Raw genomic sequence first — 16,361 nt, forward strand, 5'->3', positions numbered from 1 at the left:
GCATTTGCCTAATTTCAGTAAGTATGGTTCATGTATAGTGTGTATCTTTGTGTGTCGGTTAGTCCTTTCCACTGTTTTGTTGCATTCTTTTCCGCGGCAAGACGTTAATCCATACCTCACACTATAGCAAAGAGTTTGTCTGTATTCATGCACACATTGTCGATCACTGCCATATATATATATATATATATATATACATATTCTTTTGGAGCGTACCTATCATCTGTTTAGCGCCAAATATTTCGGTCGTCGTAAAAATGAAGTTAGCTGAAATAAATAACGTTTATACCAGTAGTAGTGTATCGTCACTACAAGCTGTGGTAGCAAGAGGAGAGCGAATCATGCAAGCCAGAGGACTAGTCAAATCGAAGATGGGCGAAATGGCCTGGAAGGCTGCCTTCTGTGACGCAGCATTTCACAGGAAGTGTAGAAGGATTCGTATTGCCGCCGTTGCTACCTTTTCTTTTCTGTTTAGGGCCTGAATAAGGGATCAGGGCCCTAGAGATAGCAGCAGGTTAGTCACGTAAACGCCTATATGAGATCGCTTATGGATTTTTGCCAGGTCCAGGTCAGTACCGCTTCGAATCCGCTGTGGGCAGCAAGAAGATGCTGGAATTTTCGAGTCGTCCATTTGAACGGCTTCCACGCGAAGCAGCACCTCTCGGGTCCGAGGATGTGATGAAAACCTGTACTGTTTATGTAAGAAAAGCGGTTTCCACTGGACCGTGTCGGATTATCGTGTAAGTTCAAGGCGTTTCGAGAACACATCAAGAAATCGTGCCTGTATGAATTACCTGACTGGAGCCTCGGTGCTTGGCTTACGGCACTTGCGATGGTTACACACGACTACCGAATACACCGAGATAAAGCTGAAGCGGAACAGTCGTCCGAATCAGCCAGAATGCGTAGTAGGTCAAGTTTTTGTGTTTACTCTAGTGTATCCAGTGGCTTTTAGGCGCAGGAGCTCAGCGGTAATAGCAGGCAGATCCGGTGTATTTGCGTGGCACAAAACAAAGGACCGTATCGGAACGCAAAAAAGGACCCGTGTCGAACGAGTAAGCTCTGATGGCGCCCACCATGGAGTTGCAAGGTCTTGAGGTTGCTAATGCCAGGAGTATGAAGCGGGCCGATGTCAGGAGAATGGAACAAGCAGACCCTCGTCGAAACGAATTTATCGTAAGACTCGACGCAGGAGCACCTATTCTGGGATACGTGCCCGTTAATAGGTTCCTGTTTCGAATCAACGGGTACGCAGCACTACTGCAGATCACCCGATCCCATCCAAGCAGTGATCATGTCGTCTCACAGAAAATAGTGAAGCGCTTCCATATTATATAATCCACAAGCTAGGAAGGTTGTGGTTCAGTGTCGAAGCCTAAAGTAAAAAGAGTACATTCCGACATCTGCTCCCATTCAAGAGTGACTGTCATTACAAAGGCGATCGGTTGCAGAGAACGCCGAAGTAAGTGCATACGGATGTGGTGGCAACCAAGGGGAAAATTTGGTTTGAGCGTACAGGGTAGACTTTCAAGGAAGAACCAACCCAGAGCGAACACGGTCTCAGACCGTATGTTGGGACATATACATTGATAGCACAGTCGCCTTCTACGGCGCGTGCCAATCATATATTCTAGGAATTCCCATCGTTATTAATATACCGAGGATAAAATTTAATAAATAATGAGTACATATAGTACATAAATTAATAGGAAGTTAAGAGTAACAATTAAGTCATTAATAATTGTAACAACAGTAATAAAGTAATTAACAATAATAAACAGCAAAAATAAAAATTAGCAAAAATAATAAATATTAATAACTTTCTTAATAACAGTGGGAATTAGCACCATCAGTTGCACTACAATGATGTATCGTGTGCTAAATATCTCCTAGCTTCCCCTTTACTTGCCTACAGGTTCATTCAGGCCACAAGTCCAATTAAGCGAAGGAACGTTCACGCCCGCCCATATCCCTCATCTCCTTAGGAATATGGGAAATAAATAGAAGAATGTGCAGCAGTACTCCGTGAAGCGTTAGTTTACACAGACCTGTTCAGCTGCGTGGGTCGTGTAGAGGAAACCCCATTCTCCCAACCCCGAGAGGCCATTTAGGGGAAACGCTGTCTCCCATATCTATTTATAGCACCATGTGTATATAGGTAGTGTTGACATGGTGTAACTAGGTTGTTGCTGTGAACGACGAGGGGACGGCAAAGGGTATGTGGACGTTAGGAAAGAGCACTTGTCGCGTTAGCGTTATAGCGCAGCGATTTGAGCCAAGTCTTAAGCCAAACGTTAGCCATTTTGATAAAAGCAGCAGTGGAAACGATTTTCAGCAGTACTCGGCTATGCCGTTCGTCCCGGTTCTCTTCTCCTCTTTTTCCAGCATTGGTCTCCAAATTTGCCGTATCGCACCTTGTCGTACTCCCGTAGAAGAGTACGCCAGGTGCAAGAAAAGTGTAAGGCTCACTGGCTTGCTTCGTACACTATTTGCACTTAGCGCCGGTGTACAATAGTGCAGGAACAGAAGATGCCGCGCAGGAACGTTGTTCATAAGAGGTAACTTGTCGAGATACGAGCTGTGCCCGAGGTATGAGGTACATGGGGCAATGAGAAGCTCCGGTCTAAAAAGGTCTAAACGGTCAAGCAGGCTTAAGCGAAATGCAAGCAAAACCTAACAGAAAAATAACTAGTGACTTTATTAGATGACCAGTCATAGCCTGCTGGACATTGTCAACGTACAGGCCACTAGCAACCGCCGGCATAGACCATTAGATGCCATGGCGTCACCAACAAATGCCGGGATAGCAGGGCGGGGGAGCGGGGGGATAACAGCAGCTTGTAAGGCTAGGTAGATTCAACTTCCCTTGCGACATCTGCTGTCCAACGGACAACGCGATGTCATGAGAGGAATGTTACCACAGCCGTTCTTAAGAGGCACGCTGCCCTGCACTAATTGCGTGTCTAAGTCCAATAGTATACAAAATAAGAGGACGGCAGGACACCAACAGCTGACACATTCAATACAGCCATATGGCACTAGCACCCAGCCCAGACAAGCGGTCGGTTTATGGCCGCCACAGCTAAGCTGTAGTAGCAAAAGTAGTAGTCAAGTACCCATACGTGTGCATCTAAGTTTGTCAGCGCATAAATATCCAAAGCTAGGCGGAAAACATCCGGATAGTTCTGCTACGCCGTCACCAAGAAAAGGCTAGTAAACAGCTGAGCTCTTCAAATGGACGCGGGGGAGCTAAAAAACTAAGAGGAAAAAGAATAGGGTAGATGGAAAAGCTTTGGCAATACCCAAATCGTTATCAAAAGTAAAGATGGTAAAGGGTTACCTAGCGTTGTTCTAATCTACTACGAGTGAGAATCACATGAGAGTCATTCATGGTTACTACGGTAGTGTAATTAGGGCCAAATGTTGATGGAGAAGCGGAGGCGCAGAACTGTGGGCGGGTAAAAACGAGATCCGAAGATGAGTTTGAACCTGAATAGTTCCATTTTGTATGGAAATGCATGGTAGTCCCAATACCCATAAAATATATATTGCATGTAAGCAGTAGGCATTAATATTATAGACTGTGCTATATATTTGAATTTAAAGCGTGCGTAAATAGGCCTCGCTCCGAATGTTTGGCAGCAGATGCGTTAATAGTGCAAATAACGAGGTCGTTTTGAGTGGGTCTAACATAGAGGAGTGCACGTGCGTACGGTGCAGTAGCTGAGGACACACTGGTGGTTTCAGGGACAATTGATCATTTTTCACAAAGCCGTGTGAGTGGTGTGATTTGTATAAGCATATGTGAAGGAACATGCTGTATGGTAATATATAATGCGTTAATTGAGTTCCGTCGATTATGTCATTGATGATTATGAAAAGGATATCAACTGTATTGTTAAATTCTGTCTATTAGGACGACTGAAGAAGCCGGTGAGCTAATCCAATCTAGTTCCTGAACTCGATATCTTCGAAAACCAATTTTATTTGCTCTTTCTTGGCGTCTATTCCTATATTACTATTATAAAAGTACCTATATTTTAAAAATGCTTGTTACGGTCCCTTTTCTAATATCGAATCAACTTCTCAACAAGGTTAGGACTCAATGGTACCTTACCGACAGCTGCGATTTCGCTATAGATGCGTACGACCGGGCCACTTGAAGCCTCATGCTTTACATTGAATGAAAATACGTGTCGAGACGGGAAGATATGAACGAAACTGCATTCACGTTCGTGCTTGCTGGAGATACCTTGGTCTATGGGCTCTGCTAATCAAATCGAGAGTACCGTTTGAAGAATTAGAATGCAAAAGTGTGCTTAAGACGAAAAATCAATTTAATGTGGACTCGTGTTTATTTGACTCATCGCTCTTCACGCTATTACATTTATGTGAGTATATACAGCACCCGTATTATTAAGCGCTGTAGTGTGCTTCAATAGGAGGACAAACCATACAAGTCGATCTGTTTATTGGGGAGTTCTAAGATCCCTCCTTACTAGCTGCGGTTTACTATCGACCCAGTTGGCAATGGTGGGCTTAGCACGGTTCCCATGTATGTACGAGAGGCGAAAAAAATGTTTTATTGTGCCTGTGCCATACGCTTTGACCATTCTGCATTGAGCGGTGCACTTCGCAGAAACGCTCGAACGAAATCAAAACAATTTATATAGTCATAGTGCATTGCCACAGTTGCCTATATAGATCAACTTCATCGTATCACAGGTTAATTTTTTGGTACTTTAATCGTGGCCGTAGTAGGCCCTAGCGGGCCATATGTAAATCATTCATTGCCTCAGATATTGCTTAGGACCGTTAACGTGTCGTCCCGAAGTCGGCCATAAGTTGGTAGGTGAACTTTGTGTGCGTGCTTTGTGAAATACTGCCGTTTGCTGCGAATCAGCGAACTCAATTTCTATGTAAAGAAAAACCAAACTTTGAACGGAGTATGTAGTCCACGTTAAAGGCAAATGGTTTACTAACCTTTTGGCGAGTATTCTCATTCCTTCATAATTCTAATATCAGCGAGTCACAATGACTTTTAGATTCTAGGTCACATAGCCCGTGCGGGAGCTAAATATAAAACTAAAATCGAATTATCTTATCAAGTGTTACCCAAACACATCGGCTGAATAGTAGCTTCTGACATGTAAAAGGCAATTCAACGCTCTGTAAAACGATTTTAGACCATCTCGTATACAGTAAAACGCCCCCTTTATGAACTTGATTTGCGCATGTCGAGTGCAGCTGCCTGCTACAAAGGCTATCTGTATTTTGTTCAAGTGATTGGGCACGATATTTTGCTGTACGAATTTCGTATTTTTCGTTGAAAAGCATCGTAAAAAAGCGACTGACAGGGGGCAAATTGGCCACGAGCACGTTGCTATATACAAGTTATTCAGCTCACGAGAATCTTCATAAGATACGTCAGCCTCTAATAATTATTGCGTATCATTTTTGATCCTCCAAACAATCTTAACTTACATGCTATCGTACAAATGCACCTGTTCTATTTGTGTCGACCGCTGGTTCATTGTGTCCCTGTCGTGCCAATCGTGTATGCTGCATTTTTGTGGATGAATTTTTCGACTATCGTTTTTTGGCTGATTTGAACACAATTCGTGAATGCTTCAATGAAATCAATAAATATAGACTGCCTGAAATATAGGCTGATTCTAGTAGGTTAGTATACTCGAATCGATGTTTGTTTTAGACGGAATATTGTTGTTCTGATACCAAGTAATACGGCTTTGTTAGGGTATTGATAATATATTGTTTTTGTGTTTTTGATTTGTCGCTCTATTAAGGTTCAGGCAATATGGATGTAGCGTAAGTTTCAGTTACTACCCTTAGACGAGTAAACTACGGTATTCCATAAAGATATATGCGCTTATTTTTAGCATTTTTGTTGGCGCTCTCTCCCGCTTTATATATATATATATATATATATATATATATATATATATATTGTAAAAATCAAATGGATATAGGGAAAAACAATTAGAATTGCCAAAACAGGTGTTCACCAGCAGCTAGAGCAACAACACCATAACGATGGCTTGCATAGGTCAGTGGATAACGATCTTCGCCATTGTTTGGCTTGCGTGCGCTGTTTGATTCACGGCAAACTGAATTTTCACATGGATCATGCTACCATATGACGATTGGACCATAGAGTTGTCGCTTATAGCATTTGTCAATGAAGCTAGAAAGCCATTTTGTTCTCGTATTCGCGCTTATTTACATGCCGGTATTTCTAGCAGACGGAATTTACGCTTCAGGTGTTGCATAAAAATTATTGTACGGAATAATAAGAAAGCTGATCGATTTAGGGCGGTGATGCGACGTCTCAGAACAGGTTTAAGAAAGATTGGCTACAGGCAGTCTGGGAAAAAAAGCTGCCTCCCCTACTGGGTGGTCTTCGACCAAGGTGATTCCATACGACGCCGCGAGGCTTTTTTTAAAATTTTTTTTTCTTATTTCCAAGATCGACAAAAACAGGTCTAGTTCTAAGCGTATTTTAGTGGCTTTTCAACAGATGTTGCTGCTATCAGTGCTTTTCTGAGCCTCCTCGTTCTATTTATTTTTCGAACGGCCGTCTATTGGGCTCTAGTGTCACTTCCAGGTTAGCAAAGGAATTTTCAAAAATCAGGTCCTTCCTTCCCAGTCTCAAGTATCTGGGGCTTTTATGCGCCCACTGCAATAAAACTTGTTTGCTTTCATGCTTCGTATGATCCAAGCAAGATTGCGTAGCTTAAATGTGGCTAAACATTGCTTCGAAAAAAAGCGACTCTTACGAAACTTGTTATCTTTCAGGAAACATACGGTTAGAGTTCCGGTCAGGTCTAAGGTTACTATCTGCACGATGCGGACAGGAACAACAAGTTGTCTATTGACCTTCATGAGCACTTTTGGAGCTGCACTGATCGGGACCTGCTCGATCTGGAGCGGCCTCGGTAAGAACGCAGTTACCCCAGTCTTACTTAATGACTATTCGTTGGTGTGATGAGGTTGTATACATCGTATTCGTATTAAAATAGAATACCTTAAATATAAATTGTCCACAAAGCCCCAAGAAGGATCTTTTTAGATATCACTTCATGATCAGCCCGGCTAGATCTAACAGCTTTGAGGCATTTTGATTTATAACGTTTCTTTTTCCAGCTGACGAAATTCAGGCAGACCAGAATAGGGACTTCCAATGCAGAAAGAAGCTAGACTATTCACTTATGTACTGATGCAACAAGGTAAACATCTAGACAGAAAAGGTCAGCAGTGAACGAAGTTCTTTATTCAATAGATTGTTGTTATCGGTGATATGAAATTTTAAAGAATAATATGATTGATGCAGTAGGTAGACAAATGATTAAGGTCAAACTAACTGTCGTTATTAGATATGAATTATATAATGTGATCGTATTGATTGAGTAGGATCACTGCTAAAGGCCGTTTTTTTGCATACGGAACGTGACTGAACCAAATTAACAAATGTAAATATCGTACCTGCAAGGAAAAACCTCATGCACCATTCAGCTGCATCGACAAAATAGTTTAAAAAAATGGGCTTATACACCTGCTGCAAATCTAGAATTTTTCCGTAGAATTAAATACTGGAAAAGAGAAAAACGTTATATAGGCATGCACATTGACACTGTAAAATGATCAAAAATAGTCTCGATCACAGAGCAAGAGACAAGCATAACAACAACGAGATAGTATATATTTATACTATCATTGTTGGTTCATTTGTATTTCTCTTTATTGTTATAACATTTTCATTTGTTTATCATCATTCATTCTATTTAAGTCCAATTACATTTACCATGAACACAAAATTCGCTACCCTTTTTTTTTATTTTTTAAAATTATACAGAAAATTAGGCAATTTCTATTTTGGAGCCTGTTAATTCATGGAAAGTATTAAGGGGAACCAGCAAACATTTTATAAAATAAAAACAAAGTATTTTACATTCTCATTACATGCATTAAGGAGAAGCTATTTTTCTGACCTTGTAATCTTCGTTTCATATTGATGTTTCTTAGACCTGGACTGGTCTAAGATTAAACTTGATTAAACGAATAAATTCAAACGAGGTTAGGTTTGTTTGTAATACAGTGTAGTTTGTGTTTCCTGAATAACTAAATAACTGGCGCAATGGATAAACCGTAATGGAGACAAGACTCTGAACTACAAAAGTGTTATATCTTTAAATAGAGCAAGTTGGATGATATTCCTTATAACTTCATGAGATTTCGTCATGACTTGGACTTACGGTACGTCAGAATTAAATGTCAATTAAAGACCAATATTCGTAGAAAATTTAAGCTCGAAAATCTCAATCAAATAACTGTAGTATACCTATTTTAGCAATGTTTATGATAACAATAAACAGTGTTCTTTCCTTTTCGTTACTAGTTACTTAGTTCGTTTACGTTTCTAATCTAACACATATCGGTAGCAAGTGTTTTGACAGTCCAACCGTAAGATTCCATTTCTTAATGGAATCGCTGTGCCTGCAAGGGGCTAGTACGCATGCTCCCCCTGAACTGAAAAAAAAGAAGCACAAAATCGTGTGAATAACGGCGCCACTGCTGCCGCTGCTACTTTTAGAATACCCATGCAACAGAATGCCCAAATCAGAAAACGAGACTGACTGGTTCGACGTAGGACTGAGGCAGCTACTCGAGGCAAACAACCGAAGCTTACCCTAACCGATTGGCAAACATCGTTCTTCTCGAAGACGCGATATTTTCGAAAATGCTTCAAACATCGCTTGATGATTTGCTTCTGTAGCAAATATTAGCGCTATTCGAAAGAGTAGCGTTATATTATAATGGCTGTAGCCGCCTTATAGAATTGTATTTAAAATTTCACTGATGCAATTTCCACATCGGCTCCGTTAATGATCTAGCTAGCACTTGAATGCTTTCTAAAATCTCGGCAGGCTTTGAATAAACCATATTTTATAGCTGTGAAACATTTAGTAATTCACTAACCTTAAAGATTGTGGTTATAGGAATCCCCAGCCTATCTCAATCAGGCGATAGGGTCGCAGTACAGAACGTGCCTAGGACAAAAGCTGGTCTAAGTAGACTATTATGATGTAAAATCCAACCTTATCTATAAATTGGCTTACCATTATTTGATCTTAGTAGCCTGGGTAAAAATCGAGATATAGCTAATCATCTGCGCCAACGTCGCTAAACATAAACCGTTCATAGATAGTATAGTAATATTTCGAATTTCGATAACGTTTTATAAACGTTATCATTCGTTCCCTTAGTTGTTCGAGTGTTAATGAACTTATAAATAACTAATATGATTTCTGTTTTTTGCCATTTCTAGAGCAATACCTTAAGGACGGGCATTGAGAAAATTTAGTCTAAAACATTAAAGCCAAATGTTGTCCTGACAGTCAAACGAAGGTAAAGTGTCCAGCATAGGAAGTGGCTACGAGATAGCGTGCTACAATATTCACCATGGCCGCTTTTAATTAAATTCAAATGTCTGGTTTTTGTAAGTTCCATTAAGTCGGTGTTCTATGCGGTACTTGCGTACTACTCTGCATAGACAGCCAACATTAAACCTGCAATGATATCCATCCCAATTTGCAAGAATCAAATTTGGTCTTTTTATGCTACAGTTCGAACTTGACTATTGGGCAAGCTTTTCTCCCTCTAAATTAGGTTTCTTAGGTGCAATCAGTAGCCGTAGAAGTCCCAGCCCAATGGAAGGCAACAAACAGCTTGAGCAACGCTGGTCGAAGCACTGTAGCAAGGAATCGGTCCTGTAGTAGCCTGAGTATGGCCTTCGCCTGAGTGCATCCAATTTTAGCGTACGCAGCAGTGCCAACTCCAATAAACCTATTACGCGAAGTCTATCATGCAATAGGGTTCGTCAGTTCAAGAGGCTAAAACACGAAATAATATGCGAGTGTTGAGCTATCTTTTTCGACGTTGCATTTGTTTGTTATTATTGCTCAAGCTGTATTCCAAAACGGTGTACATCGGTTTTTTAGGTGACCGATGGCTTGGCGCCAAAAAAACCGTCCCCCTATGAAAGCAAACGTGTACCAGGTATGCATAGCAAACGGATTTTCTCATTTCGAATGTAAAAGAAGTAAAGTCGAACCGCAGTACACTAGATAATGTAACATTTATTTTTTTGGACCGTGTGTCATCAATAATATTGCTTGCTGAAGACCTTGTACAAAGCTACCAATGTTCCTTGCTTGATAAAAGCAGTATAACGTAGAAACAGTATGATAATATTAAGGAAAACAGGTTGCTTAAAGCATTCGTAAACTAGTTGCTGTATATTTTACTAGATTCACTCGCCTTCCGTTCGCTAGTATGTGACTAGAGATTTCCGCCCTGTGTGCTATTGTAAATTCTAGTCTAAGCTAATGTTCAGTAACTTAAATCGTCCCTCGCGAGAGCAGGATCGTTAAAAGTTACCCACCAATGCAGAAATAGATATCTCGCAAAAAGCAAATAATCATATATAAAGCTCAATACTGATCACATATCTATGGCCGTGGATGTGTGTAAGCTAAGTAAGCAGAAGTTTGTTGATGCGGCGGGTTAGGGCTCTGAAGCCAACGACACAAATACAGAGCAGTAGATAACTGTAGACCCATCGAGTTAGAACAATGTTACAGGGTTAGTGAGAACCTTGAGAATTTTTTTATTGACGCCTTGTATCACACCAAAAAACCAGTTTCATCTAAAAAAATCGCAAATATCATATGATGCAGCTCTCTGAAGTAAACACTGTTTGAAGTCTGACATGTAGAACCCGATAAAAACACACAGGCTGCACAGAGCTGTAACTGTGCATGGCTTAGCCACGCAAGTATCATATCATAAAGATGGCTTCTAACTACCCAGAACAATAAACTTGTAGTGTATATATATTACGCCAGTTCTCGAGTTCTGCCGGCGGTATTGTTTGTAAACTGACACATTCTGCTATGGCGCAACTCTCCGTGCCGTTAATATCGACGTTTCCTCGATAGGTCCTATACTATTCGTAAAAGGCGCTCTTTTGTTACTTATTGGATGACTTTAAATTCGAGCATACGTTCATCAACGTCCTGTTTATTTAGAAAATAGTCCTTGAGTATTCAGACCTTATCACTGCAGTGACTTTACAGCGCTGCCACCCGGTCCGTATTGCATCGCTCATTATTAGGTCGCGTAACGAACTTGTAAGGCTATGTTTTGTATTATTATCAAAGGTAAGGCATGTATCGTATGCATCATTAACTAACAAAACACCATACTTGTTGTGAGGATTTTTAGCTGCTCTAATTTACTATGGGCTTTGCTCAGAACATTTGAGTCCTTTAGTGTTCCTTTATGCCGGCAGTATATGCTTGTGTATGTACCTGCCCAATACAATACTCCTCAATGCTTTATGACGCCGCAGTTTAATCACAATGATTATATTATAGATAAGCAATATATGAATCATGTTATTGCCTATTTGTGACTAAAGGTAAATGTCAGGGATTCGCTGCACTGGGAACACCTACCTCTCAAATGTTATTGTAAGGCAATTCAAGGCTGCCACATAAGTAATGGGTAGCGGTTTGTATATTAAGATAGCAAGTTGGCTTTGTATATTTAGGTAAGTTTTCGTCCCTAGAAGGTTTATCTGAGTGAAGAGGATGTCTGTTACTAATGGACGGAATTAGTTGCGTCGCACTTTTATGAGAACCGGCCTATTATGTGACTTGCTCCGCTGCGTCGTTAAATATTGACCTACTCCATCATAGGCCATAGCCAAAAGATGCATAGGATAAGGCTTATCGAGAAAGCTGCAAACCTAAAGCTTTATTCAACGCAAAAACATGAAAAAGAGAAGCCTACAGTGGGTTAACCAGATGTTCCGAGACGCTCTATTATGCATTGCTTCTTGTTGAAAAGCAAGGGGATTCAACAACACATTTTCATTAACTAAAATCACGGCTCGTTTTTATCCAATACATTAATGTTAACCCCTTACTAAATTGCTTTAATTTTAACATTCCGTATAAACACTGCTTACCCTAACCTCTGTATCCTACCCAATGGAAGCGGGAAATTTGACATCGACACGAATGAGTTGACAACTTTGCCTTTCTAAAGGAGCGTGTCACAAACAGACATGGCATTTTTAGCAGTATTATGGGTATCAATTTCCTTTGATTTTTCCGCTTTTTTTTTTCTATTTACCTTTAGTTTGATCTATAGCGCCTTTAAGATACAGTTTTTCTCAAAACCATTTCGTAATAAAAAATCTAGCTCACGCCACTTCAGGGTTGTTCTGTTATTTTCCAACATGAAACAAACAGCTCGCAAAGCATCGTTTCTGCTCTCCTGTAACCAGGTCTTAGTTTCTGCACAATCGTCCACGGCAGGTTTCAGATGTTTATGGTGTAAGCCTTATTGCTGACAACTAGAAGTGACGAACGCTACGAACAAAAACGCTTTATAAATCTTTTTTTTCCATCTTTCCTTTTTTTTGTTTCCAGTACTTCATGTCAGCAAGTTCAGGTAACACAAAATGATTCGTATGCACTTCGACGCTTACTTTCGTGAAGAATTCTCATTTTAGAGTGAGTCTTATATTGCAGCGATAAGTTTATTGACGATTATATATGCCCCACTAGTGTGCTTAACAGATAGCTTTAAAGAGATGCGCGGAACACTGCTGATAAAAGTATCGATTCTTTAGAATAGTCATTGCGTTATTGTTACATTGCTTGATGTTGCACTGTATATTGTTTGTCCTATAACGAGCAAGAGCAAATAAATATTGACAAAATTGATGCTTCCTGTTTAAAAGATGCGCGTTAGTAAATAAAAAAACAAATATTTGGATGAGACTTTCTGCATGTTTCAAGGTACACTTCTCGCGGCAGCCTTTGTTTAGTTTAGCTGCCATTTTCTTAGATCATGATTTCAATTCAAAGCTTAAATTCCTCCTAAGTCACTTCCCGAATATTTTCTTCTAATTCGATTTTAAGTAATATAAAAAAAATGAGGAAAACTGGTGCAAGTCTCGCCTTGAATCCGCCACATAAAAAAATAATGATGTACAACAGCGCCAATGTCGAACAATCAAGGAAGCTTTCGTTACTGACGGTGCTTTGTCTGCTTCTAGCAGGAGCTTCTTTTCGTTCACATGACGAAGTTGCATTTCCTGTTTCCGCAATAACAGATTCATGGTTTTAATTTTTGAAAAAAGTAGCCAGGACAAACATCTCTCCAAAATGTGTCCCAGTTTGTTATCGGTATTTCGCATATGAACTACTCGTATATATATATACACTCTCACATTATAGAAGTGCATATGTGGAAGAAGGCAACCCTCACGGAATTTGCCTGTTCGAGGTAACTGTGATTTTTTTCAAAATATTTTCAGGATCCAAGCTTTTTGCAGATCATTTTCACGACTTTTCTTTCGTATACTCTCGAAATATAATACTCTATAATAGATTCTTTAATTAATCTTCTTTAATTTAATCGTGGGTTTGTTGCGGAGATCGTTTATTTAAAAAAAGGTAAAATGGCTAAAAACCTAGTCTCGAAAAGATTCAATTTTATCAACTCTCAGTAAGTTAATTATTTCAGTGGAAAAATCCTTGGCTTCGCAAAAAAGGCTGTAATTATAGTTAGAAGAGACAATGCTGTGGGCAGGTCAAGGATTATGATTTGTCTACTATATATTCTCGTAAGGATCTTGGGCGCATTGCGAAGCTGGGCTTAAAATGATATTCTTCCTGTATGACCAACCCTCTTTGACTACCGCTTCTGCTATAGACAATCATCTATAGTAAATTCGGATTTACAATGCGGTGCATCTGTCAAAACCACATATGACTCGTCATCAAAAGAGCAGCGAAACGGATGCGCGGATATAGCAACTTTTTTTTTTTTGATTTTTCTGTTAAATTAGCGTCGACGACATCCGGTTCCATGAATGTTCGAAGTACAGTGGCCCGTGTAAATTTCATGTAATATGACTAAATTCAATGAAGTTTTGTAGCTTGCTGGCTAACTGCGGCTCTGGAGTAGGCATGACTGTGGTAAAAAACCGGGCTGTTCATCTTTCTTGTTTTCCCATTATGCAAAGTGAGATGAACTTCTAATTCGTGCGCATTTCGAGATGTATACTATTCAAATTCATAATCAACGTCTCCTTGCTAGAGGAAAAACGGATTATTTATATAAGCCCATCGTTCCAAGTATATATATCAAGGACATCTTGGGGACAGCTGTAGTTTTTATGATGTCTGAGCATGGCTTTAGTTGATAATAAAATTCTAGGTTGCAAATTACCATTGAAGAGGCGTAGTCACGCTCAAACAACCTACCATCACGTCTAACGCTGTTAAACCTCGTTGCCACTTGTTTCGACTAGCCAGCCTTTCTAGCGTTCATGAGATTCGTTTCTGCGAGCGGAGCTAGCCATTCGAACTATGAGATACGGGAGAATTCGGTCCACTTGTGCCTACTACTTATATTGATGAATATTTTTCAGACGAAACCGCTATTCACGATATGTAAAGGTCAGGTCACCGAAGTGCACAAATAACAGTTGACTAACTGGTAGATTTCTGGAGCAATTAATCACTAAGCGCAATGTCAGCTAACGACCTTGCCGAATATAAAAATAGGACTAATTAATGAAACATGCCTAAACAACGATTTACATTTATTTTAAGAGTCGGCTGCTAACGCGTGTAGCGTTCAAAATAGCGTCACTAATTGTCCACGTAGCTGTGAGTTGGCGGAATCAGAAGCTACTGGAGAGCTCTTTGAATGCTTATACCATGCATGCTTTCCCCTGACCAATGCGTCACGTCAAGCTGATTCATCGTCTATTACAGATTCAACAAGTTAAAAAGTGAACTCGTCTTACAACGATTAAGACTTTTCATTTTCTCGTTTTTCTCGTGAGGTTCTTGTATCGGGAAATCTCACTAGAGACAAGAAGAGGCCTTTTGCGTTAACACAAAATGTGAGCTTGCAACATTGATCCCATGAGGCCATACCCGGAGTGGAAGTGTCACATAATGATCGTCTGCGATAGTTAGTTACCTTAAGGAAGAAGCTGATCCTGGCAAGAAGAGAGTGAATCTCCTTAGCTGCTTTAACGCTAAGCCATCTGCAATCTGAAATAAGGGGTCCCTCGAACCTATTGTTAACGGGCTAATCTTCCATAGAGTCCATCTGATAAAGGAGTGGTGACCAAACAAAGATGCATATAATGCGATTTACATACGAAATAGGCCATTCATTCATTCATTCATTCATTATCAGATCATCACTGTAAAGCGTTCATCTATTCAGTCTGTCGCAGCACATACCGTGCCAAGGCCTCGGACCTTAGTTGAGCAGCTAGGCTGGTGTCTGTTGAAAGTTTTCGCACTCGGTGGGACAACGGGTTCGAGCCGGGAAGAAATCAGCGGCGAACGAGCTAAACCCTATGCATGCGCTTGCCCTGGCGTAAAAGCTGCACCGGCTCGACAAAGGCGGGTGGGCGGTCCCGCGGCCTAACGTACTCGCACCAGCTGGCGAAGCGTACTGCTGGCAGTACTTCAGTTATGCGTGGTAACAAGTGTGATCCTTTAGCGCTTAACAACAGCCATTTATTTGCCTGCCTACATATAATAATAGTGATCATACCAGGGCTATTGCAACTCCCCTGTTTGTTTCTTCCTGCGATTCTCCTGACAAAAGACATTCGCCGCATAGTCTATACTTTACCTAGAGTATAACGAGATGGCCGAATTAAACTCATAACAAGCGTCAGCAGCATCACTGGTAGCAAAAATGCTATTGTCATAGATATGTGAGCAGAGGATGTACAATAAACGGGCCTGTGTAGCTGTTAGATGTTAATAAAAAAGAAAAAGGAAAAGTCATTAAACGTTCATCATATATCGTATGTTAAGGTGAATTTAACGTCACAAGTTTGCTGAAAAAGAATTAAGTCCCGACTCATAATAGATATTTATGGGTCGCCAGCATTCAAAACAAGCCAATATAGTGAATCATGCATAGTGCGTCTCACCGCTAGCATGTAAGATAGGGACATCAAAACGTGAAAGAACGCACAGCTATAATTTTCCGTCTGCCCCAACATACCCGCACTTACGTCCGTAACTTAAGAGCGTCAAAGTGTAAAAGCACAGGTTCTATATATTTGACGCACTTAATGCAAGGCGAGCGATTTGACAATGACAGGCTCGGGGGCGGGGTGCAGGGAGACGTCTGTACCCTGTATATTTTTTACCCTTTTTTTTGATTGATTCTAGTTTATCCGATTTATTATGAACGACTGTATATGTATCTAAAACACACATGCT

At 40.4% G+C, this 16,361-nt stretch overlaps 1 long non-coding RNA gene across 11 annotated transcripts in view; it reads left to right on the top strand.

Moving 5' to 3' along the window:
- The window catches only part of LOC111272315 (uncharacterized), a 43,986-nt gene that overhangs the window by 15,700 nt on the left and 11,925 nt on the right, over positions 1–16,361 (top strand). For 2 of the 11 annotated variants that reach the window (XR_015315702.1, XR_015315703.1), the window contains exons 3-4: positions 6,817–6,956; positions 7,165–7,247. This is a non-coding gene — a long non-coding RNA (uncharacterized LOC111272315). Of the gene's footprint in view, positions 1–4,099; positions 4,392–6,816; positions 6,957–7,164; positions 8,112–8,611; positions 8,979–9,346; positions 9,427–10,019; positions 10,078–12,518; positions 12,816–16,361 lie in introns of those variants that run through there. The other 9 variants (XR_002687460.1, XR_015315699.1, XR_002687464.1 and 6 more) reach the window with 9 other exon arrangements.

This window comes from Varroa jacobsoni, unplaced genomic scaffold (genome assembly GCF_002532875.2).
Source record: "Varroa jacobsoni isolate VJ856 unplaced genomic scaffold, vjacob_1.0 contig01984, whole genome shotgun sequence".
In the NCBI taxonomy this organism is placed as follows: Eukaryota; Metazoa; Arthropoda; class Arachnida; order Mesostigmata; family Varroidae; genus Varroa; species Varroa jacobsoni.